At 44.6% G+C, this 24,512-nt stretch overlaps 1 long non-coding RNA gene across 1 annotated transcript; it reads left to right on the top strand.

Annotated features, from left to right (window-relative positions):
* The first annotated feature begins 6,086 nt into the window (after positions 1-6,086).
* LOC123581426 lies at positions 6,087-18,134 on the top strand. The gene is made up of 3 exons (XR_006703728.1): positions 6,087-6,295; positions 6,449-6,560; positions 18,001-18,134. It is a non-coding gene; the product is annotated as an uncharacterized LOC123581426 (long non-coding RNA).
* Positions 18,135-24,512: the final 6,378 nt, after the last annotated feature.

Below are 24,512 nucleotides of genomic sequence, written 5' to 3'. Positions count from 1 at the left end.
TGGCTTTGAACCTTCTGTGGCTTATATGTGTTGCAAGCATTTTTCTCTGTAGCTTGACATTTCATTCTTTTCACAGCACCTTTTTATAGCCAGTATTCCTGAAATTTAATGCACACACACGTCTCCAGTTTTCTTTCTCAGATAAGCACTTTTTGTGTTCTGCTTTAAAACTCTTCCCCTACCCAAGGTCACAAAGATATTCTCCTATATTATTTTCTAAAAGTGTTACTTAAAGAAATTTTTTTACACTAAAATGTTTGACAATTTTATGCAAGAACCACTAAAGTTTAATATTTAACAGCACAACAGACTGAAGTCCAAGATACAAAGTTATCGTGTTCAAGAAACTGGGGAGAATCATTCTATCAACTCACTATACAGTATGTGATAAGAAGAATACTCACTTTATCATAGAAAACCTGTCTACACGTAGTAGTTGCTTCAAAAAACAATTTGGGGGGCACCTGGGTGGCTCAGTCGGTTAGGCATCCGGCTTCGGCTCGGGTCATGATCTCACGGTTTGTGAGTTCGAGCCCCGTGTCGGGCTCTGTGCTGACAGCTCGGAGCCTGGAGCCTGCTTCGGATTCTGTGTCTCCCTCTCTCTCTGCCCCTTCCCAGCTCATGCTGTGTGTCTCTCTCTCAAAAATATATAAACATTAAAACATTTTTTTCAAAAAGCCACTTGGTCTTCTCTTGGCTTGTAAAAATGGTGTTGCAGATTTCAGTGTAAATTAGCAACCTTCGACTCTTTGGTGTGGCAGAGATGTGGTTTTCACCTTCCGGTTCTTCCACCCCAGCCTGTGCCTCGAGCCTGCAATGTTTTCTCCAGACCGTCACTGGGACTACCCATGTCGTCACTTTGCTGCAGGAGGGTCGGTACCACCTGGGTGAGATCCTGCACTGTCTTGGGGTCAGATTGGGGCATCTCTCCGGTTCCCAGCTTGACAGTGAAATCTCAACCGTCACCTACACTCTCAAAGTGTTACTGTTTTATTTATTTATTTATTTATTTATTTATTTATTTATTTATTAAAAAAAAAAATTTTTTTAGGGGTCCCTGAGTGGTTCAGTCGGTTAGGCATCCGACTTGGGCTCAGGTCATGATCTCACAGTTCATGGGTTTGAGCCCTGCATTGGGCTCTGTGCTGACAGCTCAGAGCCTGGAGCCTGCTTCAGAATTTGTGCCTCCCTTTCTCTCTGCCCCTCCCCCGCTCATGCTCTGTCTGTCTCTGTCTCTCAAAAATAAATAAATGTAAAATAAAATAAAATAAAATAAAATAAAATAAAATAAAAAACTTTTTAATGTTTATTTATTTTTGAGAGAGAGAGAGACAGAGCGCGAGCAGAAGAGGGAGACACAGAATTTGATGTAGGTTCCAGGTTCTGAGCTGTCAGCACAAAGCATGACACAGGACTCAAACTCACGGACTGCGAGATCATGACCTGAGCTGAAGTTGGACGCTCAACCGACTGAGCCACCCAGGTGCCTCTATTTCTTTCTTTCTAAAGTAGTCTCCATGCCCAACGTGGGACTTGAGCTCACAATCCTGAGATCAAGCGTGCTCTACTGACTGAGCCAGCCAGGAGCCCCTAAGAGCCTTGTTTTAAATGATGACTTAACTTTGTAACTGTTTTCAGATCATAATTCATTTCAGATCATTCTCTCTATTGTTGCACATTTAGGGTGACCTTTTTGTGTTTCTTTTTGCAAATACTTCTTTTAAATTTTTATTTTATTTATTTATTTATTTTTATTTTAGAGAGAGAGAGAGTGCGAATGGGGAAGAGGAGCAAAGGCAAAGAGAGAGAGAGAATCCCAAGCAGGCTCCACACTCAGTGCAGAGGCCGATGTGGGGCTCAGTACCAGAACCCTGGGATCATGTCCTGAGCCAAAATCAAGAGTCAGACATTTAACCAACTGAGCTACCCAGGCGCCCCCAAACACTATTTTAAACGTTGTGGGAACAGCCTCCTCTAAGCCCTCTGGCACTTGGGGAAAGGAAGTGGTGGGAGGTATTGCCCACTAACATTCTAGCCTTGCTCTCTCTCCTGAATTCTAGATATTTCTCCCAACACCCCCCGTCAGCCAAGCTCACCATCGTCACCAAACCGGGAGGTACCTGTGGTGGAAAGTCAGGAGACCTGACTCTGGCCGCTTTGGCATTGACCTTGACTGGAAAAGCACCCGACTCTGCCTCATCCCACCGGTGCGTGTAGGTCAGGGCACAGAATCCTGCATCACCAGACTGCCTGCCTGGTGCCCTTTCCCCTGGTCCACCACCACCAATCAGCAGTGAGGCCAAGGTCCTGGCTTTCACATCCCGGAATGTGGCAGGGGCGGTTTTCCTGGTGTGATTCACAAACTGCAACAATGTTTCAGCCGGACACAGAGACAAACTAAGGGGAGGGGGATGCGGGTGTCCTCAGCCGGGAAGCTTCCTCAGAGCCTCCCCGTCCCCAGGGATCTCTGCCTCTCTGAGCTGGTTGTGTCTCTCATAGTGGAGGGTCATGGGCCCCGCCCTCCCCCGCCTTGAGAGGGCACTCACACCATCCTTTTCGCTGTTTCTCACGTGATGCTGTCTCTCCAGCTGTGAGCACCCTCAGGTCAGGGAGCAAGCATGCGTACACTTCTCGGCCCCGCCCCAACCCCGTGGCTGGACAAGGAACGATACTCACCAGCTGTGAGAAGGAGCCACCAGACGGTGTTTGGAGGAAGGATTCCAAAGTGGTCCAAAATGAGCACCTCTGGCCTCCCTGCTGGCTGAGTGCTGTCACAGAGGAGTGACAAAAAAGGAGCTGGGACAAACTCGCACAGGCCACGGCAAGTAGACTTTCAAAACCCAAGTCCGACGCTCCCGGCAAAGGCTCAAGCGTTCTCGGCAATAGCTCCACCCACAGGCCGTGCTAACTGCCGTGGGGACGTCAATCCCCTCGGAAGATCCTGCCTGTACCCTCTGCGGGTTTAGAAGCTCAAGGGAACCACAGCTGTTCTGAGCTGGGAGCAGAGTGGCCCCAGGGCTCGGAGCACGCTCTGAGCCCGAGTCAGGAAACCTGAGCTCGGGCCTGGCTCGGCCACAGTGTGCCCCGGCCTCCTGGTGACTTCACCCCTCTGAGCCTGTGCCCTGATATGCCCAGCAAGGGGCAGTCCTGCACAGCCACTGCACAGGCATGGAGTCAGAACAAGTGACACAATGTGTATAAAATTACTTTGCAATAGAGCGTTGTACTGACATGAGGGTCATTAGACAGAAAAGCGCGGACAGATGAAAGGGGTAGGCCGCTGATTTCTCAAGGTACTTTACTCAGTAGTAGGAACAATCCTTTATTTGTTCAGTGCTTGATAATTCACAAAGGGTTTCTGGGTTCTTTATCTCACCTGAGCCTCACAACAACCTAGCAAGGCAGGGCAGGGATTATTCTCCCTGACCACTGAGCAGGTAAAGAAAAGGAGGGCCATTTTCCCATGGTCCTACAGTCACAGAGCCAGGACTAAAACCCCCTTGTGATAGCTCTCTATGCTCCTTATGATGGGCCCATTATGGTGTTCTCTGTTTCAGTTACTGCAACCCCATGGGGCAATTTCCCACAAGACGGGTGAGCACATCCTAGCAGGCCCCAGAGCCCCCCCCTGTGACTGGAAGGGGTGGGGAGGGTGGGGAGAGAGTAAAGAAGGCTGCGGTCATCTCATTAGCAATGGGAAGTTACTAAAAGCAGGAAAATACTGTGATCAGATCTGTGTTTTGTTAAAAAATGCTTTCCTTCTCCACCTCTTCCTTATCTGCTCTTTTTTTTTCCTTCTTCCCTCTTCTTCCTCCTTCTCCTCTTTATTCTTCATTTACTTTGTATAATTCCCCACAAAGAGAAAGAAAGGAAAATTCTGGGACTTTCCATCACCAAAACCCTTGCGTGTTCATCGAGCTGAAGTCCTAACTGGCTGGCTCCTTGTATTTATAGGACGCCAGGGTCCCGCCCAAAGACTCCGCTCTCTGGGGCAGGGGAAAGGGGGGGGGGGGCGTTCTAGAAGCTTCATGCTCCAGGAGCAACGCCAGGATTCAGCGAAGGAGTAGGATGTAGCAGGCATGTACGGCTGGAACCAGGCCCCTGGTCCCTCCCTGGCCTTCTGGAAAGAGCCTTGCCTCAAGGACTGCCTGAAATAGCCCAGAACCTGAGATCCTGGCCGTGTGCTCTTCACTGAGTGTCTGCCACTCAAGAGTTCACACTCCCCAGGCCACTAGCAAATGGCCAAGTGGCTGATGTGTAATCTGGGGTGCCCCCGCCCCAGGACGTCTTCCTCCCCAGTTCCCTTAGATTACAGGCCTAACTTCCTCTCCAGTTGGTGTCTCCTACATAGATCACATGCCCAGCAGCTGGGTCCCCAGTCAGAGAGTTTGGGAAGGATCTAAACAGAAAAGGCAAGCACATCTGCCCATGCACGTGTGCGTGCATGCGTGTGCATGCGTGACGAGCGTGTGACATCTCGGGAGGAAGGGGTTCACGCTGTCTCTACAGAGAACCTCTGCCTCCTTCATCTTGCTCAGTATCATATCGCCAGCACCACGCAAGTGGTTGGCACCTAACAAATATTCTCTGAATAAATGAATGAATGAACAATGAATGAACTGGTGAGGATCGTGGCCTGGATATAGCAACCAGAGAGGCCTTGGAGACCTCGCTAGCACGTTTCTAAGGAGTCCCAGCAGGGCAGGCTGGTGGTGATGGTAAAGGAGTCAGCAAGGCAGTGTGGGAAGCCTGTAAGGGGTCTGGAGGAGGCCGCAGGGCACAGGAGGGGTGGGGGTGGCGTAGGGATAGGAAAGGCTGTTTGAACAGAAAGCAAGAGTCCTGTTGAGAATGTCACCGGCCACAGGCCCTCTTGCACCCGCATCCATAGCAGCAGTCTCTCTTTTCTCGTGTGTGTATGTGTGTGTTTAATTTGAGAGAGAGAGAGAGAGAGAGAGAGAATCTTAAGCAGACTCCGTGCTCAGTGCAGAGGCCGAGGCAGGGACCTGAGCCGAAATCAAGAGTCGGACGCTCGACCGACTGAGCCGCCCAGGAGCTCCTCTATGAAAACTTTAAAATTCAAGAGAAATGCGAGTGATTTTTGTTGTTGTTTTTAATGTTTATTTATTTTTGAGACAGAGAGAGACAGAGCATGAACGGGGGAGGGGCAGAGAGAGGGAGACACAGAATCAGAAGCAGGCTCCAGGCTCCAAGCTGTCAACACAGAGCCTGACGCAGGGCTTGAACTCACAGACTGTGAGATCATGACCTGAGCCGAAGTCAGATGCCTAACCAACTGAGCCACGCAGTTGCCCCTGGGAGTGATTTTTGAAGGTGATGATTTCTTTGGCTCTTCCTCCACACTGGTCCCCTGTTTGTCCAAGGCCTGTCCTCCCATCAGCCCCCAGTCCAGTGACAGTGGAACTTTTTCAGCACCTAGAGCCTCTTGGGTGCCCATGGACACCCTCAACCTGCATAGTTTAGTATTGAATCAGCTATGGTCTTTTACTGTCTTGTTTGTTTTTGAGGAATATTACCGTTAATTTCACAGTTCACATGTAGCTCATCAACACTTACGGATGAACTGGGAACAATTTTGGGTCCCAGGATACCTCCCCCTCTCCTGGGATGTTTAACACTCCTACTGTTGCCCAGCTGGTGTCTGCTTGGGGAGTTCATGATAATTTTAATTTTGGCCGAAAATGGAAACAAAGAATCCTATCAGTTGAGCTGTTCCTTAGGGGCTTCACGGGCCTTGTTCTCTCTCTAGTTCCTTAGTAGCCTCCTCTAGGCCAGGAACGGTGTCTCCTGTTCTCTACCTCTCATAAGACCAAGCGCTGGTGAACATATTTTAAATGTGCTGGTTGATATCCCTGTTGGGTGATTTCAAAGTCAATCTTGTTAAAGAAGCAGAAAAACAAGCCAAAAAAGCTCGGTTGGAAGGGTTTCTACTCTAGCCTGGTTCACGTAGTCCCCGGGGCCTGCAAATCTCCCACTGACATATGGTCCCGTGATATTTACTCTAGTCTCAGAATCCTGGTGTAACTATGGGCACCTTTCCTGGGTTCCATGTTCTGGAACCTCCCTCCTCCTTAGGGAGTTACCTTCTTACCACTTACTTCTCCAGAACTACTCCCTTTGTAGCCAGAGCCAACAGAGATGCTCCTTCCCACACTTCTTGGAATGCCTCCATCAGTCCCAGTTTCTACTTTAAGGAACATACTTTGTCCAAGTAACTGGAAGGAAGGCAGAGCCTGAGCGTGAACTTCACTTTCCAGAAGGGACCCTGCCTTCTCTGGTACACAGTGGATAATCCCTTCCTTCCAGCCCAACAGGAAGGCCTACTTCAATCATTTAATGCCCTGAACAAGCATACAAGACAGACATATAAAGCATCATGAAGGCTTAGGGACAAAGAATGTCAACCCAAAGAAATCTTTTTCTTTTGCAGGGATATTTTTCATGCTGGCAGGCTGTCGGGAAGATACGTGGGGACCCTGGGATTTTCCTTTCGCTTTCTTGTGCTCTCAGAAACCACCCCCTGGTGACTCAGAAACATGAAGGTAAGGGCCAGGTAGGTGGGGCACAGCTTCCCATCCAGGTTTACCCAGTTTTACCAGACAGAGGAGCGCGCTGAGGCTGTAAGCAAGAGAGGAAGCCCCAAAGAGAGGAAGGACAGGGTGTTGGTTCCTCAACTTGTTGAGACCAGAGTTGTGTAGCAAGACAAACTTGAGTGTGCTCAGCATTTCTCCTTCCTGACTTGGGTTTCACCTTAGCCCCAGTTCAGTGGCAGCCCTGTTGGCTCAGAGGGCTGAAGGATCCAAGAGGAAGAAGCTTGTACAATCCTTCATGTAGTGGGGTGGGGGTGGGGGGTGGGGTGAACCTTTAAAGTAAACCTCTGGCAAGATCCCAGTGGGTTATGCTGCCCCAACTCTGGATCTGACTTCTCTCGCTTCTCTAACCTACCCACTCTGCCCTCCGCTCATAACAAATTTCTTATCATTCCTGATCATGACAGGTATGGCTGCTGTGTACAGCTTCGTGGGTTGTGCCCTGAACAATTCTTAGAGGTGCCATTTCCATATACAGAGGAAAAAATCACGCACAATTTTACCGGGCAGCCCTGAGACAGTCCTTTCATGACTTCTTTCCCATATATTTCTTCCTCCACCAAGAATGCCCTTGTTTGCTTTTCCTCTCACCATATATTCACCTGGTAAATCATCTAACACTTAGCTTTCAGACTCGGCTCAAATGATGTTGATGAACACAAATGTAACAACTGAATGCATTGGGAAATGCTCACACAGACATTGGGAAGAAACACCATATATATAGGAGTCTCTGGGCACCTGGGTGGCTCAGTCGGTTAAGTGTCCAACTTGGGCTCAGGTCATGATCTCACAGTTCTTGGGTTCGGGCCCTGCGTTGGGTTCTGTGCTGATAGCTCAGAGCCTGGAGTCTGTTTCAGATTCTGTGTCTCCCTCTCTCTCTGCCCCTCCCCTGCTCATGCTCTGTCTCTCTCTGTCTCAAAAATAAAGAAAAACATAAAAAAAATTTATATAGGAGTCTCAAGCTGGCACACTGTTAGCTCATTCTGCCTGGTAGTTTGATTATGCCCATGGGGTGTTCTGAAAAGCAATGTAACTAAAATCCATCAGGATGAGTCAAATTAAAAAGATATAATAACGAGTGTTGGTGAGGATATGGCCTAGCCTACGATTTAGCGGTTCTGGCAGAAACGCATATGTACACACACAAAACATGTGCAAACATGATCATAAAGGCACGATTCATAATAGGCCCAAACTAGAAATAACTTCAATGTCCACCAACAAGACACTAGAGGAAAGATGTGATATATTCATCAAATAGAATATTACACGGCAATGAAAGTGAATTAATCATTGCTTTTGCATAACAACGTGAATGAACCTGACAAATATAATGTTGTGTGAAAGAAACCCAGACCTAAAAGAATACATACACTGCGTGACTCCATTTATGTAAAACGAGCACTGTGGTGCCAGAAATGAGAATGATGGTTACCCTGGGAGGGCAGGTAGTGACTGGAAAAGAACACGAAGCTTCTGTGGTGCTGGCAATGTTCTATGTATTAACATGGGAGATAGTCACACAGATGTGTGTTTATTTTGTGAAAGTTTATCGAGCTGCGCACTTAGATTCGTACACACTTATGTGTGTATGCTACGCCTCGATAAAAAAAAAGATTGCTTAAAAGCATAAAAGCAACGCCGACTTTGGGCAATGATGTAGGAACAGAATCTAGATTTATCCTCTGCCTTCATCAGTTATAAAACGGAACAAAATATAGGAAGCAATGGTTTGAAGACATTGGATGGCAAGCGTCTCCGGACAGGGATCCCCGAGAGACAGGAAGCAGATGAGTCTTCTGGGGGTCCCGGCTCACTGCCTGGAGAGAGAGCTTCCAGGCTACCGCACAGAGAGAGAGGCAGAACTCTTGGAGATGTGCAGAAGAATGTTCTCGAAAGTTTTGCCTGGGCACCGATCGGTACGTGTGATTGTGGACATGCCCAGCACTGGGAAAAGAAGCCCCGTAGAGGCGAGGAGATGGACGAGCCCCCGGAGTGTGTGCGAGGCTGGGAAGAGTGGGTGTGCCCACCAGCCAGAGCAGAAAGCGCTCCCCACACACGGGGCTTGGAGCCCTCAGAGGAGGATGGCCTCAGGGGTCATGCCAAATGAGTCCCAGTCCGGGAGTTGTTCTGGACTCACCTAACAAAGCTGGAAAGCAAGCCTTGTGAAGGTCAGACGATTTCCAAGTAATTTAACCGCAGCCTATACTGAAGCCACCAGATATTTAAAAGAATTAAAAAAAAAAATTCTGGTACCAGGATGCCTGGGGGGCTCAGTTAAGTGTCTGGATCTTTTGTTAAAAATTATTTTAACATTTATTTATTTTTGAGAGAGAGAGACAGAGCACGAGCAAGGGAGGGGCAGAGAGAGAGAGGGAGGCACAAATTCTGAAGCAGGCTCCAGGCTCTGAGCTGTCAGCACAGAGCCCGACGTGGGGCTCAAACCCACCAACTGTGAGATCATGACCTGAGCCAAAGTCGGATGCTTAAGCAACAGAGCCACCCAGGTGCCTCAAGTGTCTGACTCTTTTTGTTTTTTTTATTTAAAAAAATTTTTTTTAATATTTATTTTTGAGAGAGAGAGAGAGGGACAGAGTGTGAGTGGGGGAGGGAGAGGGAGAGAGAAAGACACAGAATGTGAAGCAGGCTTCAGGCTCCGAGCTGTCCGCACAGAGCCTGACTTGGGGCTCAAACTCACGAACTGCGAGATCATGACGTGAGCCAAAGTCAGACGCTTAGCCAACTGAGCCACCCAGGCGCCCCTGGTTTTTATTTTTTTATGGTTTTTTTTTTTTTTTATTTTTGAGAGAGAAAGAGACAGAGCATGAGCAGGGGAGGGACAGAGAAAGAGGGAGACACAGAATCTGAAACAAGCTCCAGACTCTGAGCTGTCAGCTCAGAACCCAACCCGAGGCTCAAACTCACGAACTGAGAGATCATGACCTGAGCTGAATTCGCACACTTAACCAACGAAGCCACCCCGATGCCCCTCCAAGTGTCTGACTCTTGATCTTGACTCAGGTCATGATTTCACAGTTCATGGGATCAAGCCCCATGTGGACCTAACGTGCACTAACAGTGTGGAGCCTGCTTAGGATTCTCTCTCTCCCTCTCTGCCCCTGTCCCCTGCTCACGTGCTCTCTCTCTCTCTCTCTCTCTCTCTCAAATAAATAATTCTGGTACCCAACAATATAAACTTCAAAATATCTGGTATCTCATATGGTTTCACTTATATGGAATATAAAATAACAAAACAAATGAACAAACAAACCCAAACCCAGAAACAGCCCCATAAATACAGAGAATACACTGGTGGTTGCCATAGGGGAATGGGGTGGGGGAGTGGGCAAACTGGAAAAGGGGTGTGGGAGATACAGGCTTTCAGGTATGGAAGGAATAGGTCACAGGGATAAACGGTACAGCATGGGGAATATAGTCGGTGGGATTGTAATAGGGCTGTGTGGTGACAGATGGCAGCTACTTGAGGGGACCACAGCATAACCTACACTTGTCCAATCACTAGGCTGTTAAAAAAGCAGTGTTTCTTGGATGTTACCTAAACTTCTTGTGGTGATCATTTCACAATATACATGTGTATTAGACCATTATGTCTCACACCTTAAACGTACACAATATTGCACGTCAATTATAGCAATAAAACTGGAAAAACCCCCACAAAATATTTGGTGTCTAATAAAAAATTACCTGTCACTCAAATAAGCAGGAAAAAAAAAATCAATCAGTAGAAACAGAAACAGAAATGATACGGCTAATAGGAGACAAGGGCATTGAAACAGCTACTATAAATATATCCCATATATTCCAGAAGGTACAGGACAGCATGAGCATCAGGAAGAGTGAAATAGAAGATCTACAAGATGCCCAAATCAAAATTCTAGAGATGAAAAATATAGTGGATGGAATTAATAGCATAGCAGATCAGACATTAAATAAGAAAGCATTCTTGGCTATGAAAACATAGCAACAGAAAAATCCAAAATACAACACAGATAGGAAAAAAAGATTCATCTCTAGAATAAGAATATTGGGGCACCTGGGTGGCTCAGTCAGTCGAGCGTCTGACTTCAGTTCAGGTCATGATCTCACAGTGTGTGGGTTCGAGCCTCATGTCAGGCTCTGTGCTGACACCTCAGAGCCTGGGGCCTGCTTTGCATCTGTGTCTCCCTCCCTCTCTCTCTGCCCCTTCCTCACTCGTGCTCTGCTTCTCTCTCTCTCTCTCTCTCAAAAATAAATAAACATTAAAAGATGTTTTTAAAAATAAAATGAGAATATTGGGGCGCCTTGGTGGCTCAGTCAGTTGAGTGTCTGACTCTTGATTTTGGCTCAGGTCATGATCCCAGGGTTGTGGGACTGAGCCCCGTGTCAGGCTCTGTGCTGAGCGTGGAACCTGCTTAAGATTCTTTCTCCCTCTCTCTCTCTGCCCTTCTCCCCTGCTCTCACTCCCTCTTTCTCTCTAAAATAAAAAATAAAAAAATAAGCAGAACATCAGTGAGTGTTGGCAGCATTCAGGGCCTCACGTGCGTGTACCTGGAGTCCCGGAAAGAGGGGATGAGGTGAGAAGAGGACAGAAACCATGTTTGAAGACATAATGGCTGAAAATTACTTAAATTTGGCGAGAACTATAAACCCACCACAAATCAGAGAACCTCAACAACCCCACTCAGAGAAAAAATGAAGAAAAACCACATCAAGGCGCATTGTAGTCAAATCGCTAAAACACAATGATGAAGAGAAAACGCTAGAAGCAGCCAGAGGGGAAAATACACTCTGTGCTGAGGAACAAAGATAAGGACAGTAGCAGACATCTTCTTGGCCACATGCAAACCAGAGGATAATAGGGAGACATCTCCAAGCCACTGAAAGAAAAACTGCCAACCAAGAACAAAAATATCTTTCTTTTTTTCCCTGTTTTAAAATTATTTTTATCTTTTTTTTTTTTATAAATTTTTTTTTCAACGTTTATTTTATTTATTTTTGGGACAGAGAGAGACAGAGCATGAACGGGGGAGGGGCAGAGAGAGAGGGAGACACAGAATCGGAAACAGGCTCCAGGCTCTGAGCCATCAGCCCAGAGCCCGACGCGGGGCTCGAACTCACGGACCGCGAGATCGTGACCTGGCTGAAGTCGGAGGCTTAACCGACTGCGCCACCCAGGCGCCCCTAAAATTATTTTTTAAACCATGTTAGGGTGCCTGAGGGGCTCGGTCGGTTGAGTGCCCGACTTCAGCTCAGGTCATGATCTTGTGCTCCGCAAGTTCACGCCCTGCATTGGACTTGCTGTTGTCAGTGCAGAGTCCGCTTTGGCCCCTCTGTCCCCTGTCTCTCTGTGCCCTCCTCCACATGCCCGCACACATGCTAGCTCGCTCGCTCTCTCTCTCAAAAATAAATAAACATTAAATATTAAAAATAATTTTTTTTTGAGAGATAGCACGTGCTCATGGGGTAGGGGAAAAGAAAGAGAGAGAGAGAGAGAGAGAGAGAGAGAGAGAATCCCAAGCAGGCTCTGTGCTGTCAGCCCATCGCCTAAAGCAGGACTACATCTCACGAACCACCGGTGAGATCCTGACCTGAGCCGAAATGGAGTCAGACCCTTAACCGGCCGAGCCACCCAGGCGCCCCCAAAAATATCTTTCAGTAATGAAGGTGAGATAAACTTTTTCAGAAATACCAAGGCTGAGACTCTACTTCCGAGTGTGATAAAGATTTTACCATGTGACTCTTCACTGCGGAAAACAGTGATCAACCCTGAGCTTAGTACAAAAAGGAACTACGTGAAAATAGCAAAGCGAGAACAGGATCAGATGGACCCTCCCCACCCCCCGCCTCTCTGACCCACCTCACTGACTCACGCACGCAGCCCAGCCAAAGGCACACTGGACGGAGGCTGAAGCTGGCATCTTGCAGGTGGTGGCAGGAGAGCAGAAGGAGACAGGTGGAGGTGTACAAAGAAGCTCTCACCTTCGAGACGTTTAGCCCAGGGTGAAACGCATCCCATGTTGTACACAGAAGGCAGCCAGGTTCACAAGAAAAAACAGGTTTTATGATGTGAGAAACCAGAAAAGAAGAAGCCAGGACAATAGCGAAAACTGACCAGAGTGGAACCCCGGGGAAAAAAAGACCCAAGGTCTCCTGGCTGGCTCATTCGGAAAAGCATATGACTCTTGATCTCGGGGTGGTGAGTTCGAGCCCCACATTGGGTATAGAGATTACTAAACAAACAAACAAACAAACAAGTGAATAAAGAACAAAAGAACAGAAAGAAAGAAAGAAAAAAGAACAGAAAGAACAGAACCAGAGAGCTCTCCAAACTGTCGTATCTCTGAGTGATGCTTGCACCACACTTTGCATGAAACAAGAATGAAGATACTGCACAAGATGCGGGATTTGCCATGCCAGCCTAGCCAAGAAAATCACCTGCTAAAACAAAGGAAATAATACTCATTGGTGAAAAACAGCTGTATTAATTAGTCAGGGTTCTCCAGGGAAACAGAGTAAAGTATGTACGTGTATGTGTGTCTGTGTGTGGACAGGGGGTGAAAGAGAGGGAGAGAGGAGGAGGGAGTGAGAGAGAGAAATCGATTGATTATAGAGAAGTAGCTCTGCTGGCAAAATTCTTTTTACATCAGGGAAGTCAGTCTTTGTTCTATTAAGACCTTCAACTGATTACATAAGGCCCACCCACATTATGGAGGATAATCTGCTTAAAGTCCATCCATTTAAATGTTAATCTCATCCAAAAAACACCTTCACAGAAACATCCAGAATTATGTTTAGGCAAATATCTAAGCCCAGTGACCCAGTCAAGCATGCACACAAAAGTGACCATCACAATAACAGTCTGAGTATCTCCACAAATTCACATTCATGACATTCATATAAATAGCAATCCAAAATTGCTTGCAAATAAAAGACCAAGAAAATAAAACATATTCTCAAGAGAAAAATCAAAATTGAAGCAAAATTGACAGAATTAAAGGGAGAAACATACAATTCCATAACCAGAGTTGGAAGTTTAAACTCTCCCTTTCCGGCAACTAGTAAAATAACTAAATTAAAGAAATTGAAAGCTTGAGTAATTCTGTATTTGGTGAAACTGTCTTTATTTGTAGATGGCACTGTTTGTGAATGAAAAAAAAAAAAAAACCCTTAAGAATCTACCAAAAAGAACTTACTACAATAAATAAAACTTGCCAGTTGGACATAGTACATAGTCAATATATGAAAATCGATGGTATTTCTATATACCAGCAACAAGTAACTAGAAAATAAAAACGTAAAAGTCAACTCCATTCATAATAACATTAAAAAAGCTCACATAGGAATACATTTGGAGAAAGACTTACAGGCTGGAAACAATAAAATATTGCAAAGGGAAGTTGAAGAACTAAATAGAGAAGATAGTGTTATAGTTTGGAAGGCTCGATATTGTTAAGACGGCAATCCTCCCGGTTTGTTCTTTAGATTTATGTGGTCCCAGTCAAAATCTGAACAGTCTCTTTTGAGGAATTGACAAGCCATTTTTATTTATGTGTTTATTTTTCAAGTTTATTTATTTATTTTGAGAGAGAGAGAGCAGGAGAGAGAGAGAGAGACCGAGAATCCCAAGCAGGCTCTGCACTGTCAGCACAGAGCCCGATGTGGGGCTCAATCCCATGAATCATGAGATCGTTACCTGGCCTGAAATCAAGAGTCGGACGCTTAGCTGACTGAGCCACACAGGTGCCCTGACAGGCTATTGTAAAATTTATATGGAAAGTTGAAGGACTTAGAATAGCTAAAATATTTTGAAAAAGAAAACCAAAGCCGGAGGACTTACACTGTCTGATCAAGACTTGCTAGAAGAGGGGCGCCTGGGTGGCTTGGTCGGTTGGGCGTCCGACTTCGGCTGAGGTCATGATCTCATGGTCTGTGAGTTCGAGCCCCGAGTCGGGCTCTGTGCTCAGAGCCTGCAGCCTGCAGCCTGTTTCAGATTCTGTGTCTCCCTCTCTCTCTGCCCCTCCCCTGTTCATGCTCTGTCTCTCTCTGTCTCAAAAATAAATAAGCGTTAAAAAAAAAAAAAAGACTTACTAGAAGAGGGTGCTTGGCTGGCTCAGTTGGTAGAGCATGCAACTCTTGATCTTGGGGTCATGAGTTCAAGCCCCATATTAGGTGTAGAGCTCACAAAAAAAAAAAAAAAAAAAAAATTACTGTAAAGCTTCAGTGGTCAAGAGAGTGTGGTTTCCCCATAAGGGTAAATATAGACCAGGGGTCAGCAAACTTTTTCTTTAAAGGGCCAGGTAGTAAATATTTTAGGTTTGCAGTTCACATGGTCTCCGTAACAACTACTCAACTATACTGTAGCTTGAAAGCAGCCAGGCAGAATACAGAAATGGATGAGTGTGGCTGTATTATAATAACACTTTATGTAAAAAGCCAGAGTAGGCAGGATTTGTTGACCCCTGATATAGATCAGAGGAACATAACAGAGTCCAGAAATAAACTCTCACTCATCAGATCAGCTGATTTCTTTACAAAAGTTCCAGGGTAATCCAATTACATTGAAAGGATAGTATTTTTTTTTTTTTTTAACATTTATTTATTTTTGAGAGACAGAGAGAGACAGAGCACAAGTGCGGGAGGGGCAGAGAGAGAGGGAGACACAGAACCTGAAGCAGTCTCCAGGCCCTGAGCTGCCAGCACAGAGCCCGATGCGGAACTGGAACTCACGGACCATGAGATCATGACCTGAGTCAAAGTTGGACGCTTAACTGAGCCACCCAGGTGCCCCTGAAAGAATAGTATTGTAAACATACAGTACTCTAGCGAAAGGATATCTGTATGGAAAGAAATGAACCTTGACACATACCTCATGCTAAACTCAAAATGGATCACAGACCTAAAACTGTTAATCTTCTAGAACATATAACGGGAACATTTTGTGACATTTGCTTAGGCAAAGAGCGTGATAACAAAATCACAAATTATAAAATAAAAACTTGATAACAAATGACAAGAGACCTCAGCCCGGCATGGCCCTTTTCCAGGATCCTCTCTTTTCAATTTTGCAGATGTTGGGCCTCAGACAAGGAATCACATTCTTATGCTTTAATTTTCAAGGTTCATCTTTCCATTTACATCTTATTCCTTTTTTTGTTTTTTTTTTTTTAACTCACCAGTATATGTTGAGTAACTACTATCTTTCATGTTGTGGCCAGGTGCCAACAGGATTTCAGTGAACAAAACCTAGATATATATTTGTGTTTTTACTTATTAAGTCTTGTTTTTATTTTTATTTATTTATTTTATTTAATTTTTAAAATGACATCTGGATTTTTTAAATTTTATTATTTTTTTAATGCTTATTTATTTATTTATTTTAACGTTTATTTATTTTTGAGACAGAGAGGGACAGAGCATGAATGGGGGAGGGTCAGAGAGAGAAGGAGACACAGAATCTGAAACAGGCTCCAGGCTCTGAGCGGTCAGCACAGAGCCCGACGCGGGGCTCGAACTCACGGACCGCGAGATCATGACATTCGGTCGCTCAACCTACTGAGCCACCCAGGCGCCCCAATGCTTATTTATTTTTGAGACAGAGAGAGACAGAGCGTGAGTGGGGGAGGGGCAGAGAGAGAGAGAGGGAGACGCAGAATCCAAAGCAGGCTGTAGGCTCCCAGCTGTCAGCACAAAGCCCCACGTGGGGCCTGAACTCACAACCGTGAGACCATGACCTGAGCCCAAGTTGGACACAACCGACTGAGCCACCCAGGTGCCCTACATCTGGATTTTAAAGGCAACCTAAGGACAATTGCCTCTACCAAATACTTTCTCCTCCCTGCCTTCAAAGTTTTTCACTTCAAAACCAAGCTCAAATAGTGAAGAGATTGGAAGGTACATACCACCAAATTGTTATCAATGGTGGCTTTCAATGCCCTTCGTTTTCTGTATTTTCTAAAGTGGCAACATTTGTTATTTTTGGAAAGAAATACAATCGAAGTTACGTAGGAAAAAAACTCTCTAAAACCTCAATTTAAAGATCCTCTCCCGAGGGAAATTTTCCCTCATCGTACCTCTCTCCAGTATGACTTGGGGATTCTCTTCTATCCACACAGTCACCCTGCATTTTTGTCACTCCTAGCCCATAGAAGCAGCAGGGGAACCATAAATGTGGATCTTCTTCCTTGGACTGCGAACTGGAGGGCGGGGACCATGTCTTAGTCATTTCTGAATCCCCAGCTCCGAACAAAATGCTTCGTGTTCAGCAAGAACTCAGAAAGTGTCTGTTGGATGAACAAATGGATGAGGTTATCAAGTCGTGGGTAGGAAACAAGATGGAGGTCCATGGTCTAGAGCGCTGTGGTGGTAAAGGAGGCTGTGGGTCTTTAGTTATTGAAACTCAATTCTCAGGGTCCAGGACAGATCAGAGAGGAAATTTCATGCTGAGGCCTCTGGCCTTGGGCTAAAGCTTCTTAAGTTGACCCGGGAAAGATGAGAGGGAGAGGGTTGCAGAACCCAGAGTACAGCTGAGCCTGTTGGAAGGAGTTCAGTAACCCTAGGTGGGGAGTATCACAATTTGAAATTATCTATTGATTTGTTTGCTTTGTTACATGTCACCTCTTGTTAATGAGAGCACTCTATGAGGATAGGACCTTATCTGACTTGTATCACCAGGGCTCGGACCAATGCCTGGCGCATAGATGACACTCAATAAATATTTGTTGAATTAATGTTGAATGAACAAACTCACTCTCCACCAAGCCCACGAGAAAGAGCTCAGATGCAGCTTTATTCATTCATCCTGTAAAATATAATTGACAATAGATCTGAAGAAACCCCAGTCAGCACATTCTTTACTCTGTGGGAAGGCGTGCTGCGGAAGCCAAAAGTAGATCTGAGAGTTGCTTGGTAAATACAGAGTTGGACTAAGGGGACTTGGAAGATCTTAAGAGACTGTGTCATTGAGCTGGGGCACCCTGATGAGTCATGCTTTCCTACATGAGGACAGACGTTCCTTGCCAAACAGGATCCTGCCTTGCCCAATGCTGCCATCTTTTCCTGTCACTGTGGGAGAAACACAGTCTGCGCCATTCCCCTATCTCAGCAAGACTTATCAGTTTCTTTCTTTCTTTCTTTCTTTTTTTTTTTTTTAAGGCTTTCCCTCACATTACTGTGCCCAGGATTACAGAGTGTCCCTTGCTGGTTACATTTTCCACTGTGGCTTCCCAATGAGATTTTTGGTTATAATTCACATATCCTGCTAAAGATGAACAATTCTGGATCCCAGACTGAAACCTTCTACTATTCTAGTTGCAAAAGTTACTCGTTGTCACTCTATCTCAATTTATCTTTAGAAAATGAAATAATAACACCTTTTCCGTGTGTCCCACAGGCTATTAAGCAAAAGAAATTGAAGACGATAAATATGGGTGGCTCAGAAGTTGTGCTTCGATCCTTTCAGTTAAAGTTCCATACCTGGTTTGCTACTGATGAGCTACCGGACATTAAATAAGTCATTTTATCTGATACTTAGCCCATTGTCTTGTTCTTAATAAGCGGGAAATCCTCATATGGTTCTATTGCCATAGAGTGGCCTGAGACACCTCCCTACTTTCCCAAGCAGCCTGAGGAAAGATAGTCGGTTGCTTTTTTACATAACTAGTGGGCTTTTACTCTGTTGACTGTGTTATATAAACTTGAGACCAGGGGCACCTGGCTGGCTCAGTTGTTAGAGCGTGCAGCTCGTGATCTCAGGGTTGTGAGTTTGAGCCCCACATTGGGTGTAGAGATTACTAAAAAAAATAAATAAATAAAAGTAAAAAAAGAAAAAACTTGATAACACAGCTGAATGGTTTGAAAAAAGAAGGGAATTTCAGAAGTTGGGTAGTAGGAGGGTTGGAGAGAAGAGATGCCGCATGGAGAAAACTTTGAAAAAGAACGGGTCTAGCAAGACAAAAGAAGGGATCTAGTTAAGCTTTGCTATGCGATGCAATCCTCTTCTCCATCTTCCCATGAAACCTTCAGTATAATGTCATCAGTCATAAATAGTTTTTTTTAAGTTTATTTATTTTTGAGAGAGAGAGAGAGAGAGAGAGGGAGAGAGAATCCCCAGCAGGCTCCATGCTGTCAGTGCACGGCCCGACTCAGAATTCAAACTCACAAACCGTGAGATCATGACCTGAGCCAAAATCGAGAGTTGGCCACTTAACTGACTGAGCCACCCAGGCGCCCCCAGTCATAAATACGCTTGAATTTGAATGTATTAGGAGGAGACAAACAAGTGCCCAGTCTGGCCTTGATGCATATGGTGTGTACAGGCAGTACAGGTAAAAGCCAATCATCTTCTGGTTATATAATTAAAAACTGAAGAGGTAAATTGTGTAGTCTTAAGGGGTCTTGAAGCTCTAATATTTTGTGATTCTATATATGGTATAAACAGAATGTTACCAGGAAATTCCTTTTTTTGTTTGTTTCTGAACTGTAGAATCTTTTTAGGCTTTATTACCTATCTTTTTTGTTAACTTCTTTTTATAGATTAAAAAAATGTAATTATAGTATAGTTGACATATAAACGTATAGTTTCAGGTGTAAATATAGTGATTTGACAATTATATACATGAGGACGTGCTTACCATGCTAAATGTAGTTACCACCTGTCACCACACAAAGTTATTACAATATTATTGACTATATTCCCTATCCTGTACTTTCTATCCCCATGACTTATTTATTTTATAATTGGAAGTGCATTCCCCCCCCCCTTTTTTTTAATGTAAGCTCTATGCCCAATGTGGGGCTTGAATAGAGGACCCTGAGTTCAAGAGTTGCATGCTCTCTGATTGAGCCAGCCAGGTACCTCAGGAAGTGTGTACCTCTTAATCCCCTTCACCTATTTCACCTATCTCCACACCCTGCCTCCAGGAAGTTATGATGCAGTGGGTTAGGGTGAGGCTTGGAGATTCCCATTAAAAAAATTTCCCTAAATGATTATGATGCACACCAAACTTCGGGCATCATTGTACAAATACTTATCACATTCTGTGGTCAATGTTTAATTGCCCACACATGATCACTCTTCTCCCAGTCCTTAGCATGCAATATTGCTGACAGAAGCAAATGGGGTGTGTTCAGAGAATGTAAATTCACATTAATATTATTCTGAGTGAAACATGCTTATAAAAATAATATATCAATGGGAAAAAGAATACAACAAATGGTGCTGGGACAACAGGATATCCATATGCAAAAAAATGAAATGGGGCCCCTACCTCACACCATATATATATGGGCCATCCAGGCTCCCCTACCTCACATCATATTAAAAGAAAAGAGAGAAAAAAAAAAACAACTCAAAATGGATCATAGACCTAAATGTAGGAGGTAAAACTATAAAATTTTTAAAAAGCAATACACAAGTAAATCTTCTTGACCTTGTCTGAGGCAATGGTTTTTAAGACATGATACCAAAAGCAGGAGTGAGAGAAAAAAATGAAAGATAAATTAGACTGTCAAAATTTAAAACTTTTGGGCTTTAGTGCACACACCATCAAGAAAATGAACAGAAACTCCACAGAATGGGAGAAAATATTTACAGATCATATATTTGATAAGAGATTTGTATCCAGAACATATAAATAACTTCTACAAATTAGAAAGACAACTCAGGGGCATCTGATAGGCTGAGGCAGTAGAGCATGTGACTCTTGATTGATCTCAAGGTTGTGAGTTCAAGCCCTATGTTAGGTGTAGAGCTTACATAAAATAAAATAAAATAAAATAAAATAAGGCAACCCAGTTGAAAACTGGGCAAAGAATTTGAATATACATTTTGCCAGAGAAGCTATACAAACGGGCAATAAGAACATGGAAAAATGCTCAACATCATTAATCATTAGGGAAATGCAAATCAAAACTACAATGAGATACCATTTCACCTCCTACTGGGACAGCTAAAATTAAAAAGGCAGACAATAACATGTGCTGCCGAGGATGTAGAGAAACTAGAAGCCTTAGACATTGCTAGTAGGAATTTAATATTGTTCATTCAGCTACTTTGAAAAAATAGTTTGGCGATTCCTCAAAAAGTTAAACATGAAGCTATCACATGGCTCAGCAATTCCATTCCTAAGTATGTACCCGAGAGAACTGAAACATATATTCACACAAAACCATAAATACAGAAATGTTCATAGCAGCATAATCCATAATAACCAAAAAGTAGAAACGATGCAAATATACATCAATGATAAATGTACACACAAAATGTGATGTATCCATAAAATGAAATATTATTTACCCATAAAAGAATAAAGTACTGGGGCAGCTGGGTGGCCCAGTCGGTTAAGTGTCTGACTCTTGATTTTAGCTCAGGTCATGATATCACGGTTCGTGAGTTCGAGCCCCACGTTGGGCTGTGCGCTGACAGTGTGGAGCCTGCCTGGGATTCTCTCTCCCTCCCCCTCTGTATCTTCCTTGCTTGTGCTCTCTCTCTCAAAATAAATACATAAACTTAAAAAAAAGAGAGAGAATGAAGTACTGATTCATCCTACAACATGCGTGAGCCTTGAAAACATTATGCTAAGTGACAGAAGTCATAAAAAGCCATATATTGTATGATTTCATTTAAACATTTTTTTTTTCAACGTTTATTTATTTTTGGGACAGAGAGAGACAGAGCATGAACGGGGGAGGGGCAGAGAGAGAGGGAGACACAGAATCGGAAACAGGCTCCAGGCTCTGAGCCATCAGCCCAGAGCCTGACGCGGGGCTCGAACTCCCGGACCGTGAGATGGTGACCTGGCTGAAGTCGGACCGACTGTGCCACCCAGGCGCCCCCATTTAAACATTTTTTTTTAATGTTTATTTATTATTGAGAGACAGAGCATGAATGTGGGAGGGGCAGAGAGAGGAGGAGACACAGAATCTGAAGCAGACTCCAGGCTCTCAGCTGTCAGCACAGAGCCAGATGTGGTGCTCGAACTTGTCAGCTGTGAGATCATGACCTGAGCCGAAGTCAGACACTCAACTGACTGAGCCACCCAGGCGCCCCTGTATGATTTCATTTATACCAAATGTCCAGAATAGGCAAGTTCATGAAGACAGAAAGTAGATTAGTGGTTGGTAGGGGTTAAAGGAAGTTTGGGAGGTGGGTGTTGGGGAGTCACTGCTAATAGATACAGTTCCTTTTGGGGGTGATGAAATGTTCTAAAATATGATTGTAGTAACAGTTGCACAATTCTGTGACTATACCCAAAATCATTGGATTGTATACTTTAATATACATTATGGTATGTAGATTAGATCTCAATAAAGTTTTATAGGGTGCCTCGGTGACTCAGTCGGTTGTGTCTGACTCTTGATTTCAGCTCAGATCATGATTTCATGGTAGTGGGACCGAGTCCCGAGTTGGGCTCCATGCTGAGTGTGAAGCCTGCTTGAGATTCTCTTTCTCTCTCTCTCTCTCTCTCTCTGCCCCTGCGCCAAAGTAAATAAACATTAGAAAATAATAATGTTGTTATAAAAATAGTGCAGCATACACAGTATGATCATACAAAAATTCTACATGAAACACAACATTTTAGATTACGCATTCCATTGCTCAACCCAAAACACACTGTATTGGTCAGTGCTTTTGCAAGTGACAGAAATCCAGCTTAAAGTGGTTTATAAAAAGAATACAATGGATTGGCTCATGTAGCCAAAAATTACAGGGGTTGTTGGCTTTAGGCAAAGCTAGGTTTAGTGGCTCCAATGATGTCATCCAAGAATCCTTTCTTTCCATCTCTCAGCTCTGCTATCTATCTTCTATGTTGGTTTCTTTCTCAGGTAGACTCCTTACAAGTGGTGGCAAGATGGCCACCGATGTCTACAGGATTACAACCTTCCAAGTTAGCAAGCTTTGCCTTTCAACAACAACTCAGGATTAGATTTTGACTGTCATGGCCTGGGTCATATGGGTGCCCTTGGAGTGTGACTGGCCCAGCTTTATGGTAGGGGACGAACTATAGTGAGTTATAGTTTGATGCTATACATTTCAAAATTAGGTTACTTAAAATAAATGACCTTTGGGTGTTTTGGAAAAGAAACATGGGTACTTGGAACCAACATTAATCCACATGGACAGATGGATCAAAACTCCTGATTAAAAAAAATAATGCGTGGAGTTTTGATTTCAATGATCAGAAGCAACTAGGTGCGAATGTCCAGAATCAAGACACAAGAGCAGGGCTTGGTCGCAGGCCTGAAACCTTTGCTATCAGCCCAATGTGAGCAGGAAAGGCAAGGTGAAGGCAATGTCAAGGCTAGGGGAAGGAAGCCGATGTGTGCTGTGCACTTACTAAGTGCTTTACATGCACTACTTTGTTGGGCCTTCACAACAAACCCGCAAGGTAGGGATTTCGATTTCTATTTTACTGATGACAAAACTCAGGCTCAGAGACATTAGTGACTAGCCCAAGGTCACATATCCCTAAGTCTCCATATTTCCATTGGAGACCAAATTGGTCTCCATATTTCCCCACACGCGGGCTCTTCTGGGCTTGAGCCTAGGGATGGAATCCTCCTCTCCAGGAGAGGAGCAGCGTCTTTATATTTTTTCTGCTTTTGACCGGAAGTAAATCCTAGAATCTCCTAGAGAAGGAAGACTTCCTTTGCAGATAGTAGGAGATGCTGGTGTCCAGCTCATTTTTTTTCTGTCCCGGGAAGAGTCCAGGGTCCTGTCCACGTCTCCAACAGCTGGGAGGTGGTCTTTTGACTCCCTTCAGGGTTCAAGTTTCAGGCAGGAGGTTGCCGCTTTGGATGACAAGGGAGGTGCCAAGGTGGGAACCCCAGGTAAGAGTGAGGGAACAAGAAGCCATCCATTGAGGAGGAAGCTGGGATGGGGCAGGGCTGGGCTGGGCTGGCCCAACCGGTTCAGACCAGCCAGGAAAGGGCAAGTCATATCTGGCTCAGCAGTGGGGGCTGGGCCGGGGGAGTGGCGCTGACTCAGGGCCTGGCAAGTCAGGTGACAGCCCAAGGACAGCTGTTGCCTGGGTGTTTTTAGAAAACTTTGGCTGCCAAAGACTCTCTCTTGGGCTGCTTCTGTACCTTCTCAGAAAGAGGCAGAGAAAATGAGGGCATCTTCTTTATAATAAGCTCTAGGCATGGAGAATTAATATCTGGCTATACTCTGTTGATCCTTGCCAAAATTATACCTGGAAAACAGGAGCCGAAATTAGCCAAGAGGTCTCTTAATGCCCCCCCCCCCACCTTTTTTGGTTTGTTTGTTTTGTTGTTTTGTTTTGTTTTGTTTGTTTGAGAGACAGAGAGAGAGAACCAGTGGAGGAAAGGGGCAAAGGGGGAGAGGGGGGAGAGAGAGAGAGAGAGAGAGAGAGAGAGAGAGAGAGAGAGAGAAAGAACCTTAAGCAGGTGCCACGCTCAGCACAGAGCCTGACTTGGGGTTCAATCCCATGACCCCGGGCTCATGACCTAAGCCAAAAATCAAGAGTCAGATGCTCAACCAACTGAGCCACCCAGGGTCTTGTGGATTCCTTTTGAATCCTCTGAAGATCATTAAGGTTTTCCTCTTAGATCTTTTCAGGTTCCTTGTCAAGAATCCAGGATAGAGGTTAAGAGAGCAGGTGTTGAGGTCTGTCGGATCTGGAATCAAAACCCAACCTTATCACTTATTATTTGTATAGCTTTATTCAAGTTTCTTAGCTTAAAAGAAAGTAAAACATAATTTTAATTGTGGGTAATTTCAAATGTATCCGTATTAGACATAACAGTACGATGAATTTCCGCATATCTATTATGCAGCTTGAGCAATTACCAGCCTGTGGTCAATCTTGATTCGTCTCCCACCCCTCTAGCTAGTTTGCAGGAGATCCCAGGCATCATCCATTCCATCCCTCTCAACTTCTTCAA

This window comes from Leopardus geoffroyi, chromosome A3, assembly GCF_018350155.1.
Source record: "Leopardus geoffroyi isolate Oge1 chromosome A3, O.geoffroyi_Oge1_pat1.0, whole genome shotgun sequence".
NCBI lineage: Eukaryota > Metazoa > Chordata > Mammalia > Carnivora > Felidae > Leopardus > Leopardus geoffroyi.
Note: the sequence above shows the minus strand (reverse complement) of the source record. Positions and strands in the feature narration are given on the sequence as shown.